Below are 8,113 nucleotides of genomic sequence, written 5' to 3'. Positions count from 1 at the left end.
GGAACAGAATCAACATTCCCCACCATCTAGTCAGAGATGAAGAAACTTCTTGGATGAGAAGCAAAACCTCTTCAAAGAAAAACAAGAAAGCCCAGTTGCCTTCTGAAAAAGCACCTTTGGGACAACCATGACCAGATGACTGAGAATCTCCATAGACAACAGAATCAACAGGTTAGATGAACAGATTCAGGTTTGTTTGTTTATTTATTAATAGATTTAAAGAATGCCTGACTTCAATTGACTCTGGGCACTTTACATAATAAAAATAGAACAATAAAAAGAGAAACATTATAAGTATCCAGAAAAATTAAGATCTGTCAACTGGAAGAATAGTTTACTCCCATGAAGTATATTTATTTTACAAGGTTTATAAGCCACTCTATTACAACTTCCTTCACTAGAGGTTTTCAAACAGAGACTGGATAGCCATCTGTCCAAAGTAGAAGATTCTGCATTGTGCAAGGGGTTAGACTAGATCAGTGGTTGCGAACCTATGTCACGCGTGCTAGAGGTGGCATGCAGAGTCTTCTCTGTTGCCACACGCGCCACTGCCACCAGCAGCAGGTCCATCAGGCTGCCACCACTGCCGGGATCAGGAGCCCCACCCAGCACAAAGGGGGCAAAGCGGCCGACTAGCAAGCTCGAGTAGAAGTGGTAGAGCAGAGGTCAACAACTATTGTCGATTGGGGGACTGGAAGAAAAGGGAGGGGGAAGCATTTTACATGCACGTGCTGCAAATGGGGTGGGGCTAGTGCCTGTGTGATACTAGCCCTGCCCCGTTCTTGCGTGATGCAGCGCCTTGTATCTGCACCCCATGGTGCAGTGGCAGCCGTTTTTGCGCCTTGCAGCATGGTGGCCCATTTTTGCCCCCCTGGTTTTTGCGTGCCAGAGGCAGCACTCAGAGGTGCCTCCCTGCCCCCACTGAGGGCACCACAATGCTGATGTGGCCCTGGCACTTTGCGATAAATAAGTGGGTTTTGGGTTGCGGTTTGACCACTCGGTCTCTAAAAGGTTCGCCATCACTGGACTAGATGATGTCCAAAATCATTTCCATTATTCTATTATTTTTTGGCTGAGTGCTGTGCCTAAATCCAGATGCTTTCTTATTCTTGATGCAGTTTAAGATTGGAGCAAGGATTTGACATCTGCCATGGTGGTGCTGTGGTTAGAATGCAATATTGCAGGCTACCCCTGCTGACTGCCAGGAGTTTGATCCTGACTGGCTCAAGGTTGACTCAGCCTTCCCTCTTTCCGAGGTCCGTAGAATGAGGACCCAGATTGTTGGGGGCAATAGGCTGACTCTGTAAACTTGTGAAGCACCATGAAGCGGTATATAAGTCTAAGTGCTATTGCTAGTACTCTTGCTATTCTGTTTTGTTTAGACCAGTGGTTCTCAACCTGTGGGTCGGGACCCCATTTGGGGTCGATCGACCATTTCATGGGGGTCGCCAAGCAAGGCTGTCCGCCATTTTTTTTGTCCGCCATTTTTTTTGTCCGCCATTTTTTTCCCCTTTTCCGGCGGGTGCCTTTCCTCCCTTGGGCTGGGCCAGCTGGTGGTTGGCCTGCTCCGTCTCTGCCGCTTGCCAGCTATGCCTCGGCCGGCGCAGGGGGCAGAACCACGCATGCGCGGCGCTCCCGGGCAGGGAAAGTCCTCGACTTACGACCGGTTGGGTAGTCCTCGACTTACGACTGGTTTAGTCCTCGACTTACGACCGGTTTAGTCCTCGACTTACGACCGGTTGGGGTCGCGGCATTAAAAAGGTTGAGAACCACTGGTTTAGACTAAGCTCATTGATCTGCCTGTTGCTTTCAAGATCTACAGAGGAAGTGTAGCCATTTTGCAGCTACATTCTTGGCAGTCATCTTTTCCACAAAAGATCTATGAGTCCCTTAAGCAAGACCTTCTGTGTGTCAAAAGAGGCTTTATTCACACTGGTAGGGAACACATACTGGGGTTTGAAGGGTTAAGCTGCTTCCTGAAGGGCAAGTTCCTCCAATGGCCCATTGATAGAGGAAGAAGGATGAATATGAATGGGCAGCTGTGGAAGACAATGGATGCTTTTCTTTGATGGGAAGCTGGCACAGCAACACTGGAAAGAGGCCAGGATAAGAGTATGTACAGAGTGCACCCACCCCAGAGAATGGAAAAGGGCTGGTAGTACCATCAGCTAGAAGGGCAGAGTACATAATTAGTGCAATACGATGGTAAAGGCTTTCTTGGACTGTACCACTTCAAGTGGAGACACAGCATACTGGAAGCCTGCATGACAGAAACAAGGACTGAAACGCAGTGTTTCTCAACCTTGACAATTTTAAGGCATGTGGACTTCAACTCCCAGAATTCCACAGCCAACAATGCTGGCTGTGGAATTCTGGGAGTTGAAGTCCACATGCCTTAAAATTGTCAAGATTGAGAAACACTGAGCTAGAGAGAAGGGAGTTCTTCTATTTTGTTTCTTCAAGCAGTCTCATATGAGAGACTAAAAAACTTTACCCTTTATATCTTTTTTCTTGAATTGGTTGGATTCAAGGCAAGCCATAAGCAGTTGTAGATGGCAGAGCAGTGCTTCATAAACTTTTTCCCTCATGGCCCAAAACCTCTGATCAGAAAGTCTTTTTACCCAATGTAGGTAACACACCTTAAGTCAATTTAAATGTCCCTGTTGTGATTGGGTAATGGGTTCCTGTGTTGTTACCCAAAGGAAAACCTCTTTTACCCCATTTTATATAATTTACCCAGGCTTAAAAGCACTCTGCTGTAGACTTATTTTGAAAATGTTTTATCCAATAAAGAGGCACCAATTGAATCTTTCCTTGAAACATTATTAAAAACCAGGCAATCTAGGCAGCTGGTACAAAGTCAGAAAACTGTACTCATGAGGGAACTTTATAAATGCTTCAAGCAAGATTGAAGCATTTATAAAGACTCCCTTTAAATAGCACTTTCTGAGAGGTAAGGAACTTTTCATGAGACAAGAGTGTTAGCCTGATAAAGAATTCTTTGAAATATGAACTGGTGTGTTTTCTATTGCAGTTGAAATTGGCTCACTGGTGATTATAGTTTTGCCTGCTCAGCACAATTTCCCAGGATTAGTCATCCACCAGAAAAGGGAACATCAACATTTCCGTGGCTCTAGTCAGTTTTGCAGATTTTCAAATGCTTTATAGCAGAAACTGAACTGAAGACACCCAGTCCCAAGTCTTGGGGCCAAATGAAGGCTGACTTTGTGGCTCAGAGAGGGTAGATGTACAGAGTTGTTCCTTTGCAGAATATTTCCACTGGACTGGGTCTTCCCATGAGCAGTTGCTAAAAGTCATTCAAGGGTGAGGAAATTATCTGGGGCTGCTGACTCTTCTGTTTAATGAAGGAATCCGAGACACAGCAGAGGCTGAGTCATGGAGAGGCTGCTAAACACGCCCAACATTATACAAACAGAATCCATCTTCATAGTGGACACAATTGTAATGTCAGAGTAAGATATGAGTGGCCTTGTTTATGACAGTGCATGGTCAGGGAAAGAACCTGCATTTGGGAAGTCAACTCTACAGGGATTCCTGGGAATAATCTTTAAGAAATAAATGCTAATGAAGTACTACATAACCAGAGAAGCATTTTTTGTAGAATTTCTGTCAAATACTGAAGGCTAATTTTCCAGTTTCTTATTAAGGATTCATACTGTTCAGAGGTCATATTGTGTCTTTGATTTTAATTTGATGTGATTTACAAACCCCACCATTGCAACTCGTAACTTTGATTTATAATCTAAAATAGTTTGTGGTCCAATTAATTGTGGCTTATTCAAATTATGATTATACAAACCACACCTCAAAGCAATGTATAAATTAATAATCTACAGCAGAGTTATTGAGAGATACAGGAAAAGGTTCCCTTCCCTCTGATGAATGGGAAGGATGAATGTGTGAAACAGAGAAGTCATGTCTACAGCACTGCCACTGATGGCACAATTTATAGGGTCATTTGGGACTGAAATGTCATCAATCCCTGCTGTAATATCCGCATGAAGTCCTATGTAAAGAGAAAGAAACCAATCCTGAATTTTCATCGGATGTTGCAGCTGGTTGCTGGGTTCAGGCAGCTAGTGTTTCAGCAGAATTTTACAGATCCCTTTTGATAGTATGAAGTTTGACTAGATGACCAGATGTTCATAACAGCCTGATTACAGTTATTTATACATTATATTACTATTTTCTGTAGTACACATACTCCTTGACTTACAACAGTTCGTTTATTGACCATTCAAAGTTACAAGTGCAAGTGACTTATGACCATTTTTCACACGTAGAACTGTTGCAGCATCCCCATTGGTCACGTGATCCAAATTCAGACGCTTGGCAACTGACTCGTATTTATGACGGTTGCAGTGTCCCGGTGTCATGAGATTCCCTTTTGTGATGTTCTGGCAAGCAAAGTCAATGGGGAAGCCAGATTCACTTAACAACTGTGTTACTAACCTAACAATTGCAGTGATTCACTTAACAACTGTGGCAAAGAAAGGTTGTAAAATGGAGCAAAACTCACTTAAGAAATGTCTCACTTAGAAATGTTGGGCTCAATTGTGGTTGTAAGTCAAGAACTACTACCTGTATTCCAACAGTGATTAAGTACAATTCAGAAACCTCAGTTTATGCAGAATTAGTAAAGTGAATTCTAACTAGATTAGAAGTAGCCAACATTGTAACAAGTATGAAACTGAATTATCACTTGTTGGATACCCAAGTTCAATTCATGATGCTGCTGCTCAGCATTTGAGCCTTGAATGGCCTGGAATGCAACTACAGGTAGTCCTTGACTTACAACCATTCATTTAGTGGCTATTTGAAGTTGCAATGGCATTGAAAAAAGTGACATGACTTGTTTTTCACACAACCCTTGCAGCATCCCCTTGCTCACGTGATCAGAATTCAAGCACTTGACAACTGGCATGTATTTATGACAGTTGCACTGTTGAGTGATCATGTGTGATCACCATTTATATTTTTCCCAGCTGACTTCTGGCAAGCAAAATCTATGTGGTAAGCCAGATTTGCTTAATGACCACAAGATTCACTTAGTAACTGCAGTGATTCACTTAACTCTGGCAAAAAAGGTTGTAAAATGGGGCAAAACTCAGGTAACAACTGCTTTGCTTAACAACAGAAATTTGGAGCTCAATTTATGTCATAAGTCGAGGACTACCCGTACTAGGAATGTTTTCTCCTTCACTAGAGCTGCCAAATCTGGGTTGGAAAGATCTGGATGACGTTGCTGACAAACAGCAAAGTTATTTTCAAATTCTTATAGTTCTTGGCCATATCTAATGGCCATCTGGATTTTTGCAGCTAAGATCTAGTGGCTGTTTTGAATGCTCTTTTGAAGAGAGGACTTCAACTCCCAGAATTCACAGCAATTGCTATGCTGGGTGAGGAATTCTAGGAACCGAAATGCATATATCTGGAAGGCATCTAGACAAAGGGTAGCCAAATCAACACGTTTGTATCGTAACATAATCAAATGCAGTCTTTTCTGATTTCTATGCATTTTGTAAGTAAAAATCTGACAGATTTTTCAATGCTGAATGTTCTCCTGAAGAAAATTTAGTTGCCAACAAAATCATGCACTTTATGGTACCAGAGCAACATCTATTTCAAGGGTCTTCAAATTCGGCCTTTCTATGACTCATGGACTTCAACTCCCAGAATTCCTCAGCCAGGCATGCTGGCTGAGGAATTCTGGGAGGAAGTCCATGAGTCATAAAAGGGCTGAGTTTGAAGACCACTGATCTATTTATTTGCTCTTTATTTTTTTTACTGATTACATTATTTCCATATATGGTAGCATTTTACTGGTTGTTACCTTTCAGGGTTTTTTATTGCATGTTAGTGGTGGTGATGGTTGTTTTGTAATTCTGAATGGTTTTTTAATATATTGCTCAATACATTGCTACTCTGAAATTTATTTTAGATGAATAACAGTTTAGAAATGTTTTTTAAAAAATAAATAAACAAAGACAAATATATTCTCTGAAGTAAGTTGAATGTCAGTTGGGGTTGTGGGATTAACAAATAACACAGAGAAGCCATCAAAGCCTCGCAGGCTTTGTAACTAGTAATTATTTCATAATTGTGTTCATATATCTCAGTACCATCATTTTCTGAAATCTGATGCTTTCCAAATGTGGTGGGCCTGATTAACTGTAATGTGCTGTGGATTCTGGAAGCTATAATTCAAACCTATCTAAAAACACAGCTAAGGTGAACCTAGTGAGATTTTCATGGTATGAATAGCATCATTCTGCTTATGTACAGACCCACCCACACACTGTGTTTGTTAGAGAAAGTAGTAGAGGCAGGCAGATGGTAGTTTCCAGTTGCACAGGCTTGCAGTAGCTTCTTTGATTGGTTGGGAGGGAGGGAGGTCTCAGCACCATGGAAGACTGCACTAACTGCTCTTAATTGTTATTTACCAAAACCATCTGCAATCCTGAGATTTCTTTTCCAGTCCTTATCAAAATTCCTTTAGTCTATATGACATGACTATTATGGGATTTTACATCGGTGGTGAGCAATTTCTGGTGGGTGAGGATGCTTTTAACATTTGGGTGGAGTTGAAGGCTTGGAGGTGAACACTGGAGGTTTTTAAGAAGAGATTGGACAACCATTTGTCTGAAATGGTATAGGGTTTCTTGCTTGAGAAGGTTAGATTAAAAAACCTCCAAAGTCCCTTCCAACTCTGTTATTCTGCTTCAGTAGACAATGTGATGGTGTAAAGTGAGAAGAACTGGGATTTCTGGGGCTTTTTCCTGAATTTTTGAATGATTTTTTTAAAAAAAGTTAATTTCTACTGTTGAAGGAAAAGTCTTCATCATGGTTCAGTCCAAGCTGGGAATAAACAACATGGCGACTGCTTTAGAAAGAAGGTTGCAGTTTAGTGAAGAGGAGAGCCAGACAGAAAGATGGCTCTGGAAGAAAAGAGAGAGAGCAAATGTAGGGAGGGGGTTTTTATACCCTCTGGGGCTCTTAAGGTTGTTTCCTGTTCCTGTTTGAGGCTTTGTATTTCCTGTGTCATGTATTTTGATCTGAGTCAACCCTTTGGCATCTGTGGGTTAATCCTATTATGTCCTGCCTTAGAGTTTGGGTGGGGTATGTAGATTTTAGGTGTCTTTTTCTTCCTAAGCTTCTAGCTGGGGGCTTCCAACCTTCCTAAATGGATTACCACATCTGCATTTCTACAGAGCTGATTTCTGCTTAGGGGAGGGTGACTTGGGGCTATTAAGAAAAACTTGGCATGTTTTTCTGCCTCTTTAAGATCCTTTGAGGAAATATATTTTTCTGCCCTTTTAATATTTCCTTCTCTAAGGGGGCTGACTTCCCACACTACTAAAGTTTTGTATCCTATTGCAAAAGGGCAGAAAACCACACTTCAGCTATTGTGTTCTACATTTTCTGGGCATCACACACAAAAAAAGCATTCTGGGTGCTATAAGAGTCTTTCCTGTGACTGCTTTTTCCTTCACTGAAGCCTTCAATGCTTTATTTATGTCTTAAGCACCTATGCCGGCTCTCATCCAGGAGCAATGCTGTGAATCTGGGGGTGATAAATCACCCCTGGTGATAGATCAGTTGTGCTAACATTTCATCCAAGCAGCTGATGCTTTATCTTCTTTGTGGATGGATAATAGTAGCTACAGAGAGGAGAAACAATAGAACCATCTTTGCTTTCCTACACACAAAGGCTCCTTTCACGTCATCATTCTCCTCCCTGGGAGAAAGTTAAGAGAGGAGAAATTAAAATAGCTGCAGTAACTACACAGACATACAGCAAGGGGTAGAAAAGCAATGAGGAGAAAAAGAAAGCATGTAGGCTGCCTTCAATGAAAACAAAAATAGAAGAGAGTGATTTTCAGATATTGCTTAATGGATGGATGCCACTTGGGACAACTCTTTTACAGCATAACATGCAATTTGCATAGCAACTTCATTCAATCCCATAATTATAAAACTATTCAACAGCACCCTGGGATGGTGCACCTTTGTGTGCAACAGCCTGTGGACTGATGGATCCAATTCCCTTCCCCTTTCCTGCGAGTTCTTTCACACCCAGCCCAGCCAGAGC

This window comes from Protobothrops mucrosquamatus, unplaced genomic scaffold, assembly GCF_001527695.2.
Source record: "Protobothrops mucrosquamatus isolate PMUCROS unplaced genomic scaffold, P.Mucros_1.0 scaffold_236, whole genome shotgun sequence".
NCBI classification, from domain to species: Eukaryota; Metazoa; Chordata; class Lepidosauria; order Squamata; family Viperidae; genus Protobothrops; species Protobothrops mucrosquamatus.
Note: the sequence above shows the minus strand (reverse complement) of the source record.